This window comes from Aquarana catesbeiana, linkage group LG02, assembly GCF_042186555.1.
Source record: "Aquarana catesbeiana isolate 2022-GZ linkage group LG02, ASM4218655v1, whole genome shotgun sequence".
NCBI classification, from domain to species: domain Eukaryota; kingdom Metazoa; phylum Chordata; class Amphibia; order Anura; family Ranidae; genus Aquarana; species Aquarana catesbeiana.
Window position 1 is genome coordinate 450,381,279 of NC_133325.1, and position 21,648 is coordinate 450,402,926.

Here is a 21,648-nt window from a genome sequence, read left to right on the forward strand (position 1 = left end):
ACTGGGGTGAATATATGCGTCAGATGCCTTTTTCTGAGCAGTACTGAGGTGGTTTTAATTGAATATTACCCATTTACAATGATATATGCACTTTTACTCATTGGAAATAAAGTTACAATTGTTGTTGAAAGCTGTGTAAAAGTTGGCCAATAATCTAGTGTATGGCCAACATTAGAGATACTTTAGAGACGTTCAAAAGGTACTTCTACTTGTCAAATTAAACTAAGAATGTTATTTTAAAAGTTTAGTAAATACTGCACTTTAAACAAAAAAGCAGACTTGTTATATTTGGTTGCTTTGAAAGCATAAGTAATTGCCAAGGAAAGTACTAATGTAAACTTTGGGGAGGTGTACAAAAACTTTTCATACTTTACCAATATACACCAGGGGTACCTGGTATATACTTTCTTGCAATAAAGGAGTACATCATATAACAAATATGAGAATTAGTGGTTTATATGACACAATTTTAAGTGATTATAAATGCTTTAAAAAAATAACAGGTTTATACTTACCTGCTCTGTGCAATGGAATTGCACAGAACGGCCCCAAACCGCCTATTCTGGGGTCCCCCATGAGCGCTCCTGGCCTCTCCCCACCAGCAAGTGCCCCCAGAGCAAGCCACTTAATATGGGGGCACTCATGTGTGCCCGCTTCCAAGCCCCGCTCCTGCCCTCGCATGACTGGCTTTGATTGACAGTAGAGGGAGCCAAAGGCTTTTGCTTCCTCAGCAAAGCCTACGAGACCAGGAAGTGAGGGGAGAAGAACTGCAGATGTACAGAGCGCTAGATGGGGGGCTAAGCTAAGTAAAAGAGGGGATGAGGAAGTATTCTGATGACTAAACTTTTTTACTTTAACCTCCCTGGCGGTAATCCCGAGTGTGGCTCGGGGTGAATTTTCATTACCAAAAGTGGTAACCCCAAGCCACACTCGGGATTGCATCGCAATATCCTGGCAAAGTTACTTACCTTGTCCCCAGGATCCTGCCATGTCCTCTTGCTGGTCCATGGACTGTGTACTCCGCTCGATTTATCACTGTGTTGGGCTCCGTTCCCTGCGAGTGTCACGAGGCATGGGGGCAGAGCCCGGCGGCAAATTCAAAATAGTGAAAAACACAGAACGCATACAGTACACTGTAATCTGTAAGATTACATTACTGTATCGCATCATTTCACCTCCTTTTTGTCCAGTGCCCTGCATGCACTTTTATATTATATATACTGTTCTTTCTGCCTGGAAACTTGAGATTGTCCATGGCATCCAAAAAGTGTCCCTTTACGTCAAAAGTGGTTTGGGACCAGCTAGAAAACAGCAATAGTAAATTAGAACACTTGCAGAATTGATCGATAGTGATTTGTGGTGAAATTCATCATCAAACACTGAAAGTGACGACAGCGACAATTCTGCGACTGAGCAAATTTCAGTGTTTTTGATTTGATTACATTATTGAATACATTTTATTATTATATTAATATTTTTGATAATTATTTATAGTTATTTATTATATTATAATTTATGATTTTGTGTTTCAAACTTTATCATACCCGGGATGTCTACTAGACTCTTGTTTGGACAGATTTAAGTGAGTTATTCCTAAGAATTACAGGCCTACAATATAAAACGCCAAATTTTTATACAAAACAATGCACCACTTTGAGATGCAAAAATCTGACATAATCATACCGCCAGGGAGGTTAATGCAAGGAATGCATTATAGTTAAAAATATTTAGGCTTTAGAACCACTTTATGGCTTAATACCTCACTTGAACTTCTGTTTACACCATGATCTTGGAACAAGAACAGTAACTTGTGGTACATAATCAGTGTTCTAAAGTGGATTACTGCATATCTAATCACAAAGCACAAGTCTGCAGAAAAGACGAACTCAGCACACTTTAGGAGATAAATTAATGCATACCTCTCTTTTGCATGTTTTCTGACACATAGATTTCTGCAAACTACTGCAATACATCTTCCACAGAGGATACTTTGCAGAATGAATACAAACAATATACATTTACATTTTGGCTATGGTTTTAGGTTTTGCAGATAACCATAGTCAGAAAAATTGTTTACTGCAAACACCAGTAAAGTCACAAAGGAAACTGCCACAGAACTTAACACTGTGTTCAATGGCAGAAAATTATCCCACCACTTACTATTTTTAGTAAATTAACTACCATTTATAACCATAGTCCAACATTAACAAAGACCTCCAGTAAAAATTATTGGTGTACTTTAGGTTTTTGCAGTAGGTGACCTGATACTCATCAAATAGCTGATCATTTAAGGGGTTACAGAGAGGTGATATTACCCTTCTGTCAACTTTTAATACCATTTAGTTGAAATATCCTTTATAAATTATACATTAAAAGACTTTAATGAGGCTGGCAGGTCCATCGCACTGAACATGTTGAATGTAAACAGAGTGGGTGTGTCCCTTGTGGCTGATCCTTGCCAGTTCTCTAAATGTACAGTATGTGTTACATAGGTAGTGGAGGTGGAAATGATCCATTCTGTTGACTAACTTTGATAACCTACCTAGCATTCTAAAACTTAAAACTTGATGGTGTGCCTTGAGGCACTTTGCTATAGCTGTCCAGTGCAGCCCTAAGCAAATAAGAAAACGACTGCCCTTAACTGATATGGATGTGTTTTTGTGCATACTCAATAGTTTTACAAAATCATTGGTTCCTCAGCATGGCTAGTGTACCCCCCCCCCCCCAGTTTCTATGGGTAGCATGTATTTCAAGGAGAACCCCTGCAGAAATCCTTAAAAAAAGGATGTTTTGTTGCAATACCTACCTTATATCCGCAGCTGTCCCCTGTAGTATAATTTTCTACTACTTGATGTCCTTATTCTTCCCAGTTTAAAGACTGCTTGCATCATTCTGTCCACTGCCTCTGAGCCCAAGCTTTCACAGATTCACTGGGATGGGATTATTATTACATGCATGCCGTTCAGATACCGCCAAATACCACAAGACAGCACTGGACCGTCCAGAAGACGCTTGAAAAAAAGATATTCCTGGGTTTTTTTTTTTTTTTTTTTAGTGAAAGGGGCTGGGGGCTTAAAATACTGCATGTATGCTCTAATTATCTTCTGCATATCACAGTTAGATTTTTTTTTTTACTTTTTAGGCTTCCTCAATAAACAATACAAAAGGTACTATAGATGTACAAAGCGCGATAACCCAAACAGATTTCAGTTTACTGAAGGCAAATCAGCTTACAGCATTTTGCACACCACTGTCTTATTAAATAAGCTCCCTGGCTTACTGAAAGACTGATTCACCTACAAACAATTTTTACCATGAAAAAATAAGCTTTCGTCTTAGCTAAGCTATACTCCCTACTTTTTTTATAGTAACTGGAAAGATTACCTACCAGAAGTTTAAATGCTTTAATTGCAGAGCCAGCCAACAGTGGAGATACCTGGTTATATATTTGTGTGAGTAACAAATATATTTTCTGCACTGGTCAAAAAATGGAGCCATGTTCCTATTTGAAGGGACTGTCCTCATTTGTAAATCCTAAGATGGGTGGTGGCATACGACATAAGGCCAAATTAGGGTAAAACATGAACAAAAAAAATTATTGCGCAGGTATACAGACTAAATATAAAAGTGCAAGCTGCTGGCAACAACACAACAGGACTAATTGTGATAAACATGAAACAATAAAAAAATGTTGCCGCGCTAAACATAGATATTGAATAAACAAGTGTCCATAAGGTGTGAACAACTGGTGCTGTTCTAAATAGTGCATATGAATTCCTTGATGAACATCCAGTAACAATGGGTATAATTGATGTGCGTTTTGATCACCCAAGTGCACCTCCACAGATATTGATATAAAATGCCTCCTTACCAGAGGTCTAGACTCCAAATTATTTATTATTATTTATAAATTATAAACTATATATAGACAGGCGTGATATGCAAGTATGGAAGATCCAATCAGCTTCCCATGTTATATTGCAGGTGGTAGTACTGTCATGGCTGATGGTAAAGTTTACTCCATAGTAGGGCCCATGAAGGAAAGATAAAACAGCCACATAGTGTAAAACTGCTTAACAGTTTATTAAAAAAAAAACAGTGCTAAACACTTACAGAAATCCAGTAAAAGCAAGCATTAATAGATCCAAGACATCCTAGAAGTTGATCAACTAGTATACAGGATTGACATGCGTGGTACCTCTGGGACATGGGCTCCACCCAACGCGTTTCCTTAGAATTAACGTACTCTTAACTTTGCATTAGATTAGGCATTGAAATGTAATGTAATGTGATATGTTTCCACTGATAGAGCAGGAATTTTAGAAGACTGTATATTTAAACTGGAAATAGGATCACCATTTATAATATGAACTTTTTGATGGTTAATTTTTCTGTTATTGACAAAACATTTACATGGTAATAAGTACAGTACTTTATCTTGTTTATATTATATATTTAGATGCATGCCAAATTTTCAAAAGACACTTAAAGTTTCCATAGGAGTATTGCTTTTGGTTTCTATTTTTCTATTTTATACGTTTAGAATTTTATTTACTAAAATAAGAGAACAGAGTAAAAAAAGAAGCAATGCAAATATAATATTCATATCTAAAAAGTAAAAACAAATATTTTTTTCTTACAGTACAATCAGGAGGCCAAAGAACATGAAACAAAAATGCATGACTGGAAAATGGTAGAAAGCAAAAGGATAATTCTTGTAGAAAACATGGACTTGTAGACTGCTGAAAGTCAATAAACTCAAGGAAATATGAACATATGTACCTTATGTTACGGGGTCATCAAGGGGTCCCTAATTCCTGTTCTCTATTTGGTCAAGTCTGTCTATGATTGGTTAACATTCCCTCATTATGGGAGAGCTAGCCAATTGACTAGGATCGGAGTCAATGTGCAGCATGGAGGCCTGGTGAGGAAACTGCAGAAAAAGGGGGGGGGGGGGCAGAGGCTAAGGAGAGAGAGAGCTCAAACACTGTCAGGTTCTTGGAAGGGGTAGCAAAGTAAGGGAAACTTCAGGTTATAGTAAACCAGATCTGGCAACATTCTAAAGAGAAGCATTGTTTCCCCTCCAGACTGACTGCGAGTAAGGCCCCATGTACATGGACAGAAAAAGTGCCACTTTCAGGGGGTTTTGGCATTTTTTTTCACTTCCAATTATGTTGGCTAATGTGCCCATGCACATGCAGATGTTTTAGTGCTTTTTCATGTGCAGCGTTCAGGGGCAGAAAAAAATTGTCCGAGGCACACATTCCTGGAGAAGCATCTTTGGACTTTTTTAATGTAAACACGCCTAAACGAGTATAAATGCACCTAAACACACACTTTTAGACATACATTTATTCTAAAGGGTATAAAATATGAATATTCTAGCCAACAGAATGAGTTCACATGCAAATGCTTCTAAACGCCATATGTATGTAAATGTGCAAAATTACGTCTAAATGCAAGTGAAAAAACATGACATTAACAATTTTGCTCTGTCATGATATCACTACCACAGTGTAAAAAAACTCTTATTACTCTAATAGTAAAATAAACTTTTACTCTAATCTGGTGATAGACCCACCCTCCTTTTGGGAACCTAAATATAAACACTTCAGAATATCAAAAGTATTGCACTAAGCCCTTTCAAGTGTGGTATAGTGGAATAACTTAAAGCGGACCTTAACCACTTCAATACCAGGCACTTAGACACCTTCCCGCCCAGGCCAATTTTCAGCTGTCGCAATTTGAATGACAATTGTGCGGTCATGCTACACTGTACCCAAACAAATTTTTTATCATTTTGTTCCCACAAATAGAGCTTTCTTTTGATGGTATTTGATCACCTCTGCGGTTTTTCTTTTTTGCGCAACAAATAAAAAAAGACTGAAAATTTTGAAAAAAAATAAATTTTTCTTTGTTTCTGTTAAAAATTTTTGTAAATAAGTATGTTTTCTTCTTCAATGATGGGCACTGACATGGCTGCACTGAATGGGCACTGATATGGCATCACTGATGGGCACTGATGATGGGCACTGATAGGAGGCACAGATGGGCACTGATAGATGGCACTGGTATGCGGCACTGATGGGCACTCATAGGTGGCACCGATGGTCACTCATAGGCAGCACTGATGGGCACTCGTAGGTGGCATTGATGGGTACTTATGGGTGGCACTGATGGGTACTTATGGGTGGCACTGATGGGTGGCATGGATGGGCACTGATAGGTGGGCACTGATGGGCATGGATGGGCACTGACAGCTGGCACAGATGGACACTAATGGGTGGCACTGATGACACTGATTGGTGGCACTGCTGGGCATCACTGAAATATAATGGTGCCAATCAGTGCCCATTTGTGGATTGGGCACATTGGACACATGTGGATGGCCATGGGGTACATACCTGGCCATCCACATGCTGCCCCCTTCCCTGGTGGCCTAGTGGCGTCCCTGGTGGTCCAGTGTGATCATCTGAGGGGGGCTGCGCTGATAAACAATCAGCGCAGACCCCCCTGTCAGGAGAGCTGCCAATCGGCTCTCCTCTACTCCCGCCTGTCAGACGCGAGTGAGGAAAAGCCGATCAACGGCTCTTCCTATTGACATCGTGATCAGCCATGATTGGACACGGCTGATCACATGGTAAAGAGCCTCAGCCGGAGGCTCTTTACCAAGATTGGTGAAGCGGTGTGTCAACTGACACACCGCTCCACCGATCGCCGCGATACAGGGCACTTATACACCTTCCTGCCCAGATCAAATTTTAGCTTTCAGCGCTGTCGCAGTTTGAATGACAATTGTGCGGTCATCCATCACTGTATCCAAACTACATTTTTATCATCAAAACTGTGGATGACCAGGATAAATATTACCGCCCACACCTGTCACCCCATGTACCCCATGGCCATCCACATGTGTCCAATGTGCCCAATCCACAAATGGGCACTGATTGGCACCATTATATTTCAGTGATGCCCAGCAGTGCCACCAATCAGTGTCATCAGTGCCACCCATTAGTGTCCATCAGTGCCAGCTGTCAGTGCCCATCCATGCCCATCAGTGCCCACCTATCAGTGCCCATCAGTGCCCATTCATGCCACCCATCAGTCCACCACTGCGCCCTGAAAAATCAACCTCTAATGAGCTGCCACTTAAAACAAAAATATAATGTAAACTGAAAACACCCTATGAGTAGTGGCGCTATCACCCTAATAGTGAAAAACTAAAATGACCAATCAATTCACTCTATATCTCATGAGTGAGTGAAACTGATCCTAGGAGGATCCAACACATCCATAAACATACACAGAAATGATTAATATACATATATATGGATAGTGCACCCCACCATTCCTGTAAAAAAATGTGTGTGAAATCAATCCACTAGTGCGATATAACACCCCACTTAGGAGACTGAGTGAACTTGAATACTGATTGTATACAATAAAATTAAATCAAAGTGAGAATTACATGATGCACTTAGTGACAATTCCATTCAAAACATGATGAACAAATAAAATAAATAATGACAATGATGTTCAAACGAAAAGCCAGATGAAATCAAATGATAGTGAATAGTCCACATATATATGTGTGATCGTGCCAAAAAAACAGGAGGAGACGTTTCCAAAAAAGTAAGTGTCTCCATTTCACAATTGCTGTGCCGTACTGTCCACCACACCTCATTGACATGAATCCACTCCCTTACGAATGGCAAACTCACCAGCTGTTGCGGCCTTACACTCTCGTGTTTGGCCGGACAAGGCTTTAACCCACTAACATAGGGGTTACCATGTGAGCACAGCCATCCACTGCTCAATGCACCGGACACCTTTCTTGAGATGATGATTTCACATAAAGGATAAAAAAATGCTCCAGATAGTGTATTACCGTAAAAAAGATTTAATCACAAACTGAAACTAAAATCAATACACTCACATGATCCTTAAAAACAATCAGCATGACATTTCACAGCACTTCACAGCAGTCAGGACAAACCAACACATGCAGCAGAAACTTGAAACATCAAATGGTCACGGCGGACCCAGGGAGTGTGGATGCCTTACGATCACCTCACCGGTACACCGCTGGCGCTTCCTGGCTACCTCCCACTAAACTCCGCTCCGTCGGCCGCCTCTCCTCCCTCGAATGCTAGTAAGGGACTGCTGCGTAGCCACGCCCCTGGGGTCATCCATCACTGTACCCAAACTACATTTTTATCATCAAAACTGTGGAAGACCAGGATAAATATTACCGCCCACACCTGTCCCTCCACCACTGCGCCCTGAAAAATCAACCTCTAATGATCCCACAAATAGAGCTTTCTTTTGGTGGTATTTGATCACCTCTGCGGTTTTTATTTTTTGCTAAACAAATAAAAAAAAGACCGAAAATTAAAAAAAAAAAATAAAAGTTTTGCTTTTGTTTCTGTTAAAAAATTTTGTAAATAAGTAAGTTTTCTCTTTCATTGAAGTGCACTGATAAGGTGGCACTGAAAGGCACTGATAAGGTGGCACCGATGAGGTGGCACCAATGAGAGGGCACTGACGATGGGCACTGATATGCGGCACTGATGGGCACTGGTAGGCGGCACTAATGGGTGGCACTGATATGCAGCATTGATGGGCATTGATAAGCAGCACTGATGGGCACTCATGGGTGGCACTGGGTGACACTGATGGGCACTGATAGGCGACACTGATGGGCACTAAAAGGCTGCAAAGGTGGGATCTTATGGGTGGCACTGATAGGCGGCACTGATGGGCACTGATAGGCGGCACTTCTGGGCACTGATAGGCGGCACTGATGGGCACTGATACGTGGCACTGATAAGTGGCACTGATAGGCATCCCTGGTGGCACTGGCAGTGGTAGGCATTGTGAGTGGGCACTGATTGGCAGCTGCCTGGGCATTGATTGGCAGCTGCCTGGGCACAGATTAGTATTTCCCTGGGGGTCTAGGGGGCATACCTGGTGGTCCAGTGTGGATGGCCATCCTGGTGGTCCTGTGCGGCTTCCCTGGTGGTCCTGGGTGGGATCCAAGGGGGGGCGGTGGTGATAAGCAATCAGCACAGACCCCCCCTGTCAGGAGAGCAGCCGATCGGCTCTTCTCTACTCACGTCTGTCAGACGCGAGTGAGGAAAAGCCGATCACCGGCTCTTACTATTTACATCGTGATCAGCCGTGATTGGACACGGCTGATCACGTGGTAAAGAGTCTCCGTCAGAGACTCTTTACCTAGATCGGAGTTGCGGTGTGTCAAACTGACACACCGCAACAATGATCGCCGCAATGCGATCACGTCATATAACGTCCGAATAAAAATCTTTAAAGTAGTATTTGCCAGAAGAACATGTTGCACTTGCAAACCAGAATGGTTTCTTTTGCTCACAGACACAATTTCAGAAATCCGCAATGCCCCAAAAAAGGCCAAAGTAAAAATGGCATTAAAAAGGATAGCTTCAAAAGAGGAAAAACCACAAGGATCTAGTAACAGAGCAAAAAGATGTGAGAACTTCAGGTGTAATAGGACACCTGTCATCCACCCTAAAATGCAATTTTTTGTAACCCTTAAGTGCTTGTTGCACGGAAAAGTAAGTCAAGCAAGAAGTTAAATTGTTCAATTTTTGAAAAAATGAAATGCCTGCTAAAATTTTATAAATATGAGACCATGAATAATCTTTAAACATTAAAGATTCCAAAAATAATAATATGTTCAGAACAATCAGCTAAATGAACTCCTTTAGTATTTAATAATTGCAACCAAAGCAACCAAGAAGACCGGTAACTGGACCATGAGGCTGCAGCCATCAATTTCATGATGTTATCTGAAACTAGATGAGTTCCCATAAAAGAGTTGGGCAAGGAATTCCGATATAATATGCTGTCGGTAATAGGGAGAAAAACTGCTCCATCTGTAAACGAGAAAGGGCATCAGCTGTCTCATTAGCTTTACCTGGTATATAAGTAGCCTTAACCCATATATTCAGACAGAGGCATTTATAGACCAGGTAATGCAGAAGAGCAATTACAGGTGGTGATTTGGAAGATAAACAGTTAACAGCAAACAAAACACCCCTGTTGACTGTACAAAAAGGGATTTTTTTGTTTGCAAAATGTTCACCCCAGATTTCCAGAGCAACAATCAAAAGGAACAATTCAAGGAGCACTATGTTTTTACAAAGTCTCCTGTGGAACCAACTCAGCGGCCAGGAATCTGCGCACCAATGATCACCCTAGATTGCTGCAAAGCCAATAGAGCCTGCTGCGTCGGTAAACAAGCAAAAATCCCTATCCAAGATGAAATCATGCTACCAAAAAGCTCTCCCATTAAAATGATTTAAAAACTTCAGCCAAACAAACATATCCTCTTTTAAGTCAGTGGTCAACCTAATATGAGAACAAGGGTTCTTGTACCCTGAAATAGCCAAATACAGTCGCCGAGAGAAAATTCTACCCATCGGTAAAATACGCGTTGCAAAAGCCAATAGACCCAATATAGACTGCAATTCCTTCAATAAAACCTTATTTTTCCGAATACAGGAAATAAGAAGATTTGTAAATTTTTCAACTTTTTCCAAAGGCAGCCTAAACTATTTCTCTATGGTATCAAGGGTGATACCCAAGAAATCAATGCAAGTGGTAGGAAAGACTGTTTTTTCAGATACTAGTGGAATACCAAAATCCATGCAAGTATCAACAAAAATCGACAACAGAGAAAAACATTGGGAAGAACCGGAAGGCCTCATAAATAAAAAAATCATCGAGATAATGTATTAAAAATTGGGACCCTAATCTATACAACACTACCCACTCCAAAAAAGTCGAAAAATTCCTCAAAATAAAAACAAGAAAGCGAACATCCCATCGGCAGACAGAGGTCAAAACAAAACTTTCTCTGAAACTGAATACCCAATGAATTAAAACAACTTTGGTGAATCGGAAGAAGTCTAAGCGTGGATTTTATATCCGCCATAACTAATAAAGCTAAAAAAAAGAGCAACCTAACAATTTAATCTTTTGCACTGCTTGCTCAAAAGAAGCATAAGATACTGACGATAAATCGTCAGTGATCTGGTCATTCAGAGATGACCCCGTAGGGAAAGACAAGCGATGAATCAAACGATAAGTATTAGGTTCTTTTTTAGGCACTAAACCCAATGGGGACAAACGAAAATTAATAAAAGGAGGAAAATCAAAAGAGCCAGAAATTCTACCCATCGAAAGTTCCACCTCCAATATACTACGGACTACTAAAGGTAAATCCGAAACAGATTTTAAATTATTTATCATAGTACAACCCACACCTACAAAATGAGGAACTAAAAAAACCTACCTCAAAACTTTAATGAGAAGATCCGCTATCTGCCGATTTGGATAACGCTGAAGCCATGGGAGCATGCTTATTAAAATCACTGGCGTTAATGCTTTTAAGAAAAAATTCCCTGGGAGGTTGCTGCTGGTTTGCTGAGGATAATTTTTTAAAACACTTAGATACAGGATGCGACCCTCCACAGATAGCGCACTCATGCTTGTATTTACATGAAGTAAGCCATCTGCATTGGCTATCATTAAAAGAAAAACATATACCCTTCCTGTACGGTACTGTGGGTGCATGTGCAACATTACCTGTAGCTAACCTGGGAAAATTCGGTTTCTGAGGAAGGAAAAGGTTAAGCCACAAACCTACGTCTTTGGAACCCCACTGTAAACTGGGGTACACTGACAATTTATGACGAAAGGCTTCATCGTATGTAAACCTAGAAAAACCTGAAAAAGACCGGTAAGCCTCCCGTATAATATCAATATGTTGAAAAAGGCCCGGACTACGGTCCGGAAATTTTTCACATAGTACACTCGCGAAAATGCAAAAATCTTGTAACCAATTTGAAAAAGATTTGGGAACACTTCTGCGACGATCGTCTTTAATTTTATCACCCTTATCAAATTTCAAAAAAGGCTCTTTACCTGATGGTAAAAGTGATAAAATATCAATAAATTCACCTTTCCATATCTTATCTTTAACCGTAGTAGGTAAATGAAAACCCAGTGGTGATTAAAAAACACATGGCATGGATTCCTTTAAATGGACGCCAGGCAAAACGCCAGCACTAGAGGAATGTGTAGCTGATTTACCAGTGTAAATAATAGCCTCAGGTGTATGTAAATCAGTTGACTGCGAAGTATTATCTGCTGACCAAACAACCGCTGCTGGCTCTTTAACTAAATTGCCGTCAGTATGAGAAGATGGAAGAACAGATGACACAGTAATGCCGCGTACACACGGTCGGACTTTTCATCTACAAAAGTCCAACGGACGCTGACGGACTAAAGCTGGCTGGTAATCCGATCGTGTGTGGGCTTCTCCGGACTTTCAGCAGACTTTTTCAGCCTCAAATCCGACGGACTTTAGATTTGAAACATGCTTCAAATCTTTACGTCGTAACTACGACGGACCCCGAAATCCGCTCGTCTGTGTGCTAGTCCGACGGACAAAAACCCATGCTAGGGCAGCTATTGGCTACTGGCTATGAACTTCCTTATTTTAGTCCGGTGTACGTCATCACGTACGAATCCGTCGGACTTTTGTGTGGTCGTGTGTAGGCAAGTCCGTTCGTTAGAAAGTCTGCTGCAAGTCCGCCGAAAGTCCGCCGGAAGTCCGCCGGAAGTCTGTCGGACAGGCTGTCGGACTTTTGTAGACGAAAAGTCCGACCGTGTGTACGCGGCATTAGATTTGGAGAAACAGAAGTTTGAGAATGTAAATCTGACAGAAATTTAGATAAGTAAGATGATAATTTACTAATCATTTGTGACTGAAGAGTCTCACCTCCTGCTGCAGTATCAGGAATTGCAGATGACATGGGATGCTGAGATGTGTGGTGCACTGGAATAGTACAACCAGCTGCTACGGTGCACTGAGCAGCTGACACCGCCATGCTGTTATAGGCTGCTGGGTTTGCTGATCATTGCCCAAGCGACCGAGCTACTCTCAGCGTCGCTCGTTGCCTAGGTGATGCCGTTCTTCTAGGGGTTCGTCCTGGATGGCTCCTCTCCCCACAAGCTCCGCCTTCTGGTACCTCATCATCGGGCCGCTGTGGAATACGAGCGGGCTGGCTCTGCCTTACGCTGTGACACGCCCCTGCCTGGCAACGGGCTGAACCTTCTGCGCCAAATGCGCCGCCTCTTGTTCGGCCACCCCTCCACGGCTCCACCCGCTGGCTCATCGCCAGGTCCCCGTCCTGGAAACTGAAGTTCGGCACCCGATTCCTCCTCTTCATCCAACAGCGCATCTTCTGGCAGGTCTTCCATACGATCGGCGGTGTTCATGGCAGAAGCAGCCTCGTCTTGACCCGCAGGTAATTCCAAGCAGCGTCAGATCCAATCTTCTCCTCCTTCTGCCTGAACCCACTCCTGCCCTGTACTAAAGCCCGAGTTCCGCTGTTGATCCTCTTCAAACCACTGGCCCCGGACCCCACTAGCTCTTTATATAGGGACCTCTTGGACTTCCAGAATGTTCCAAGGGGTCACATGACCCTAAAAGACCTATCCTGAACCCCAATTTGTTCCAGGGGTCACATGACCCCAGTTGATCTATCCTAGTTAAAACGGCTCAAGAATTCTAGAAAATTCCAGGTCAGCTGACCTTTGAAAACCAATCACAGGCTTTCCCGCTATTTTACCACAGCGGGGAGCCTGGAAACTGATCCTACCACAATAAGGAAAAAGGGGGCCTTAAGACAGGCTTACTCCCTTTTCCCCATATTTCATTTAGAGTTGTTTCAATGTGGGTGTGTAATATAGCTTCCCAGAAGTCCCTGTTATACAGATGATTTGGTGCCTTTGCTTGTTTATCTAAGCAATGGGACCCAAACCTCTTTGTTCTACAAATATTCACTTCAAGGGATCCCTCGTTTAGATATGCAATGAAGGTGGCCAGCCCGTCATTAATACTTAACTTAAGGGTCATGTACCTACAAGTTAAATCTCCTGCTCAAAATAGTCTGTGTCAAGGATTTGTATTAAAGGGAACTGATTTAGGCAAAGTATACGGATTGGAGATTTAGCCAATCCTTAACCAGAAATAGAGAGGCCCACCAATGAGAGCCATGCCATGTCAACCAATGAGGCATCGGCAGACTAGATGGGAGGGGAGAGATTATACTCGCTGCAAGGGCAGTTACCGGAATGGAGTCCTTGTGCATGCAGTAGCATGGTAACTATGGAATATCTCCCTGGCACTTGTATCTAAATGATTGTCTTATGTCTTATCCCTCTAATTGTTTGTATTTTAATGTATTAAGGAATATACTTTGTATTCCTTCATTTAACCTATGCGTTTCTTCCTTTGTCTGTATTACAGATAGATTGTGATGTATTAGTTTAGACCTTCTTACTACTTACCAATAAAGGTTGTTGTTGTGTTCACTCATGGTCAAATAATTCTCATTAACCCAAATCATATCTGAGATATATTAAATCTCAAAATATAGCTTTCGGATAATACAACTCTATTGTCCTAAAAAATGTAAAAATGCAGAAACCCTGCAAAATATTGTATTAGTTATGATACTTACCAGTCTGACAAGCAGTGTCTGATCTATGTTCTTTTGCAAACCCGTAGACTTTCTATGGTTCCATACACTGGCTGCTAGGCCACACTACTGTGTTCCTGCAATCTGTAGTAACACAGCAACTGATGGGTAGAGCCACAGTGCACAATGGGGGACATGGGCATCCAACACACCCCAAAGTGAAATAGGAAGAGATAGTCTGGCTGCTGCACACCTCGCCTGGCCCAAGTGGTTAACAGGTAAAAGCAGCCTCAGCTTGATTCATCCAGGCCATGCCCCCAACATTTTTCGCCCCACCCCCAGGGCTCAATAATTAAGCTCCTCTTCCTATTTCTACAGTGTGCTTTTGTTCTGGATGAACCTTTCCCCAGCCTGCACCCTTACTAGTCAGCGGCATCCAACCTTGTCAACCTGAGTGGGGGCCCCTAAGCATTTATTGTGGGTCATACCCCAAAGTGTGTCAGTGCCAGATGTTGAAGATTCTTTAGCCACTGTAGATCTGAAAGACAACAAGGATCGGAGTCACTGACTGGTAAGTACAACTGTTCTTTTGGCAGGTGTTTTTTGTTCTTTTTCTGGTGACATAGGCTCATTAAACAATATGTTCACACAGAACCCAGACTTTGTCAGGAGGTAGTGGGTATCAACAGGCTATTATGGCTCAGACACAAAATTCTGGTTAGTAGGTAACTGGATTAGGGTATTTTATTACCTTTAACACTCAGCACTTCCACACAGCTGTGGAAGAGGAGGCAGACCTTAGGTCAGCTTTGACTTTAAGCCTGCTTTAAAATGGTAATTGGAATATTTACTAGCTGTGGAACATGATAACTTAGATAAGAATGACTTGGGCTAACTGGCTCACATATCAAACCATGCAGGAGTTCAGATCCATCTTTGTCTCTTGAGGTGGTTGTCATGGTGGAGTGGAGAGCAGTAGGGTGTGTTTTTTTTTTTTTTTTTTTTGCTGTTTTTGTTGCTTTTGTTTTGTTTTGTCTTGTTCTAGGTTAGCTTCTGATGTGAAGTTTAGTTTGTGGGTTAATTGTTTTGATTATATTTTTTTAGGATTGTGGAATCTGCATGGCTGTCATGGGATGCTTAGGTGCGCAACTATTTATAATGATATATTTATAGATAATTTGTCATAGGTATTCATTTGGTGATGATGTGTCTGTCTTGTGTGTGCTGGGCAGTAGGAATGTTCCCAGAATACTATATGTTATTATATTTTTTTTTTACTATTTGTATTTGGTTAAATACTCCAGATATTCTTTAAAAAATAATAAAATGAGATTACATTTTTAAAAAAATGGTAAGCAATAAAGTGCAATACTTGTGTGACCTGTTAAGTACTGTAACATTACATTTTTAATGTTTACTATGGGCTACTACATGGTATTGCTCTTTATTAAAGGATGGTACATTTTCATCACATTAAACATGGACTAAAACATTTGCATACTCTTATTTGGTAATTACTGTAGATACCATCCCTTTCACTTTAAATGTCATTATTGATTTGCTATTACTAGCCCATGTGGTAGGGCATTCCACAGCTGAATCACTGTTACAATACTCAGTCTTCACTGTAAAGAAGCACATGCATAAAACACTCTGCTACTCTTTATCCAGCTATGAAATACCTTGCCCTTTCTTCCCCAATAATTAAACTGAAACAGTTTTGGCTGGAAAAGCAAAGGTCACAGCTTTACAGATTTTAAACAGTGTAAATAAACCAAATATCACGACAAACAATGAACCAACAAATGGTAACAAAACCTGTGCCAGTCATAAGTGAACTGTTAGCACAAACTAGCACAACATAGCCTGAAGGGCCATCCTTACCATCAGTTCAAGACAGACGTTTGAATACCTAAAGCTTGCTGATTACATCAGTCAAGTTCAATTGATCACTGGCAAAGTAAAATTCACAAATTAAAGTGGTGTTAAAGGCTGAGGGTTTTTTACCTTCATACATTATATGCATTAAGGTAAAAAAAAAAGTGTGCAGTGGCCCCCCCAGCCCCCGTAATATTCACCTGAGCCTCCTCTTGATCCAGCGATGTGCACGGGAGCTGAGCTTCTCCTGGGTCTCTCATTTCTCTTTGGCTGAAACATTGACTCCTGCTATTGTCAATCACAGCCAGTGAGCGAATGAGGAGAGAGCAGGGGGTGGGGACGAGCCACGGCTCTATGTGTCTTATAGACGCATAGAGTGGGGCATGGGAGTGAGCACACACCAGTGCCCCCAGAGCAAACAGCTTGCTATTGGGGGACACTGGCTGAAGAGGAGGAGCAAAGATCAGGGGACATGACAAGAGGAGGATTGGGGCTGCTCTGTGCAAAAACACTTCACAGAGCAAGTGAGTATGAAATGTTTGGAGTTTTTTTTGTTTGTTTTAAATGAACTTTTAATGTCACTTTAAGCTGTGACGTGTATATCAATAAATATGTGATGCTCAAATTATACCAATCTAAAGAAGCAATAAAATAGCTGGCACAATAAAAAAATTAAACATATAAAATCGCTATCACTTATACAGCTCACTATCTAAAAACATCAGTGAAACATTCCTATACAACAATTTAAACATACAGAGAAATATCCCAAAAGTGTCACAATAATACATTTCATATACCGTATTTCACATAATCAATATTGTGTCAGAACATCACTGAACAGACCTCTTTTCAATAATATCTTTGTGCTTCTATTTAATCCAACCAAGTTATTGCAGCATCTCTCCACCTCAAATCAAAAATACCCTCTGTGTTACCTCTCTATAACGAAAAGGCACATACTATAAAATCTGCAATTATTCACCTATAAAAGTAAGACAAATCACCACTTACATGCCCAAAGTGCATGGCAGCCCTACCTTCAAAAAACATCCACTTTAAACGTGAGTCTCCCAGATTGCTCTGTCCATATTTTAGTAAACACATTATGCAGTCTAGTCATGCATTGCCCCCAACTGTCCTCAGGGACTGTCCCTGATTTGGAACAAAGTCCCTCTGTCCCTCTTTCCTCCCCATTTGTCCCTCATTTTGGTCTGATCTATATAGTTGTATATAAAATGCTATTATGTAGCCTTCAAAAAGTGTCTCCCACTGCTAAACCTTTCTGTCAGGACTGGGCTCCTGCTATTTAACGAGCAGCTCTTTTTTTTTCACAGTAACTCACCTGGTAACCATTAACCTGCCTCATTAATCCAGCCTACAGCCAGCTCCTTTTTGCTATTTAAGCAGCTTAGCTCATTTCCTCCTTGCCCTTGTGTGGTCTATGTGTGGTTTTTATCCAATAAACTTTTATTCAGTTTCCAAAGGTACATTACATACATGTTTCTTATTGTCATAAGCATTGCATTATAATACAAACAGTTTAATCAAATCATTACTGGGATCAACCAGAAAAATTTGTGAAGCCTACCGGTCTAATATCGCTCATTCCACTTTATTAATTCACATATCACCTTCGTCATCCAACATTTATTCCCAGTAATCTGTCTGCTACTAAGTCTAACGTGGCTAGTCCTGGTACATCTGACCACAACGCCCACGACTTCTCAAACTTATGTGTACTGCCTCTATGTTGGTATACCAGTTTTTCCATTCTCAATACTACACCTATATTCTCAATCCATTCCTTCATAGTGGGGGGAGCCTCAGATCTCCAATGTACCATAATTAATTTTCTTGCCTGGAAAAAAACTCTATGTATGGCCTCTCTGCAATGTTCTTCCCACTCATATTCCTCCAGAGCACCCAAGAGACAAGCTCTCGGATCCTGTGGAAGGGAGACTTTAAATACAGAGTTGACCGTGGTCACTACATTTGCCCAGTAGGTATGTAGTTTGGGGCATCGCCACAGCATATGAATAAGACTCCCGTGGTCTCTTTTATACCTAGTACAGGTAGTGTCCACCTGTGGGTTCATTAAGTGAAGCTTAAGAGGCGTGTAATACGTTCTTAAAAGAATGTATAGTTGGGTCAATCTTTGTGATACATTTAATGAACATTTTCCCACTGCCTGAAATATTTCCTCCCACTGCTCTCCATCTAACTGTCCGGCATCCGCCTCCCACCTCTCCCTCACCCTCAGAGGATCCTGCCTCATCACGGACTGCAACAGGATAGCATAGCATTGGGAGATGAATCCTTTGGATGAGGCCGCATCCTCCAGAAGGCCAAATACAGGAGTCGGGGACAGGCGCCAATCAGATAAGTGGCCCTGCACTGGCACCACATGGCCAAGCTGCAGATATAGAAAATACATTGAGGATGGAAGACCATATGCTACCTTCAAATCTTCAAAGGGACGTAACACCCCATTACGGAATATATGTTTGAGATGAGTGATTCCAAACTGTTTCCACCTAGCTCCAGCCTGCAGCTTGGCCAATTCAGTGTGTGTTCCATTCAACCATATGGGACTGTATTCAGTATAACCCTCTACACTCTGAATGTACCTGGCTTTGTTCCATATCTTTTGTATTAAGTTGAAAGTTGGATATTTCTTATGAGGTTTAGCAAATGCAAGTGCCTCCAACGCCATGGGAACAGGTCCCCTACGCACAGTGTGTACTAGTAATTGTTGTGCAGAACTCTGTCACCGAATCACCAAATCTCTGTCCCCCCCGTTGGTGGAAACATGTCAATGAGGTGCTGCAGCTGGGCCGCTAAGTAGTACAACCATGGGTTCGGCAACGCCAATCCCCCGCTGTCCTTAGGCCTCTGTAAATTTAATTTAATCCTAGGGTTTTTATCTTTCCATATAAGACTTCGGAAGATAGCATTGACAGTATAAAACACTTTCAGTGGTATAACCATAGGGGAGTTATGAAGGAAATATAATAATTGGGGCATAAGTATCATCTTAATTAGGTTTACTCTACCCGCCACCGAGAGGGAGAGTGATTTCCAAGTTTTAACCTTATCTCTGAACCTCAACAGCAGGGGAGAGACATTCAGACACAGAAAGTCCCTTGGATTATATTATAATGTGAATTCCCAGGTATTTAAAGGACGTGGCTAAGGGTATAGGGCAAGCTGGATAAACTATCTGTGTTTCGTCCCCGTCCAGCAGGAGTAAAGCAGATTTTGACCAATTAATAAGTAGGCCTGAGAATCCTCTGAATCTGAATATGGTGGACATGGCCTCTTTTAGGGAGGTGTCGTCATAAAGTATGACCTTTTCTTGCATACCGCCATAGCAGAAGCCTGTAATATGTTGATTTGCCCTAATCTCAATCACCAACGGCTCAATTGCCAGGACGAAGAGGAGGGGGGACAGGGGACAACCCTGTCTCGTTCCTCTCCTCAACGTAAAGTTCAGTGACAAAGAGCCGAAGCTCCTAATGGCTGCCTGTGGTTGACTGTACAGAAGCCTCACCCAGGAGATATAGTTAGGACCGAACCCAAATCGCAACAAAATGGACCAGAGGTAGTTCCAGTCTATGCTGTCGAATGCCTTTGTGGCGTCCAATGACAGCAGAGCTCTATTACCCATATTATCTGCCTGGGATTGGATATTAAGGAACAATCTCCTCAGATTGACTGCGGTATATTTTTTGGGCATGAAACCAGCTTGGTCATCATGCACAAAAGATGCTATCACTCCGTTCAAACGTATTGCCAATGCTTTTGCTAATATCTTGATGTCGCTTTGAAGCAACGAAATTGGGCAGTATGCCCCAGGGTCTACAGGGTCCTTGCCCGGTTTGAGCAGTAAAACTATATTTGCTTTGGACATGGAGGGGGGAAGGACAGCTTTTGCTCTAGCTTCATTGAAAACCTTTAGCAACTGTGGCAGCAATTCCTCAGAGTACTATTTATACACCTCTATGGGTATCCCATCCTTCCCTGGGGCCTTGCAGTTAGGAAAGGTTCCAGCTGCCTCCTGCAACTCTTCTATTGTAAGTTTGGCTTCTAGCTGTGCTCGTTGACTTTCGGACAGTTCGGGGAAGGAAATATGGCTCAAGTATAGATCCAAGTCTTCTTGGGTATATGCCGTGCCAGGACTGTATAAAGTTTCGTAAAAACCTGTTAGTTCCTGCATAATCAATTCAGGCTGACTCACCAAATTACCCATTTGAGACCTAATGGCTCCTATTGCAGGCGAGCGTTGGTGAGAGTTCGCAATCCTCGCCAAAAGGCGACCAGTTTTCTCACCCTCCTCAAAGAACGCCTGTTTTGTGAAAAACCTCTTCTTCTCAGCCGAGGAGGAAAGCAGGTGTTGATAGGCAGATAGTGCCACCTGCCATTCCTCCTTGGTCAAATCCGAAGGGTTAGCAACATATTCTTGTTCCATTGCCTGAACCCGTGCCTCCACCTCCATCCTAAGGGCGGATGATTCATGTTTTACCTTGTTCATTTCCCTTATCAATATTCCCCGTAAATAAGCCTTGAAGGCATCCCATTGTTCTATCCTAGAGGCGTCTTGATTCTGGGTGTCAAAGAACTCCCGCATGCTCCTCAGTATCCCCTCATGTGAGCGGAACAATTTTAATCAATAGGCATTGAACTTCCAGGGGGCTTTGGGCAACGTGGACGGCAGTGCCACCAAGACTTGGATCACCAAAGGAGAGTGATCCGATACACTACGGGGTCTATGTACTATATCATCTACAAAAGGGAGCATGCTCAAGTTCCCGACCCCCAGGTCAATTCTAGGCAAACAGTCGTATGACTTAGAGAAACATGTAAACTGTCTGGCACCCGGATAGCGATGCCACCAGAGATCTACAATGAAGAAACACAAATCTCCCATCCTTATCTATGATGACACTGTCAAATTCCTGGTAGTCCACAGCTCCATGAATTAGTACACTTACCCCTCTAGAAAAGGAGGTATGTGTAGAATGATAAGCCTTCCCCACCCAGGAGTACTTCAAAAAGCACACCGTTTCTGCTGTCAAGTGTGTTTCCTGAAAACATATTACCCCCGGAAGGAACTTCTTCAAGCACATAAATATCATGGTACGTTTCAAGGAGAGTGTAGTCCTCTTATGTTCCACGATACTATAGGGACCTTAGCCATGCGTAGCAGTAACAAAAGTCACTTGACAGGATCGGAGTGCCT

General features: G+C 41.8%; 1 protein-coding gene across 7 annotated transcripts in view; it reads right to left on the minus strand.

The window, feature by feature from the left end:
* The window catches only part of DLGAP3 (DLG associated protein 3), a 623,552-nt gene that overhangs the window by 234,341 nt on the left and 367,563 nt on the right, over window positions 1-21,648 (minus strand). The window lies entirely within an intron of this gene.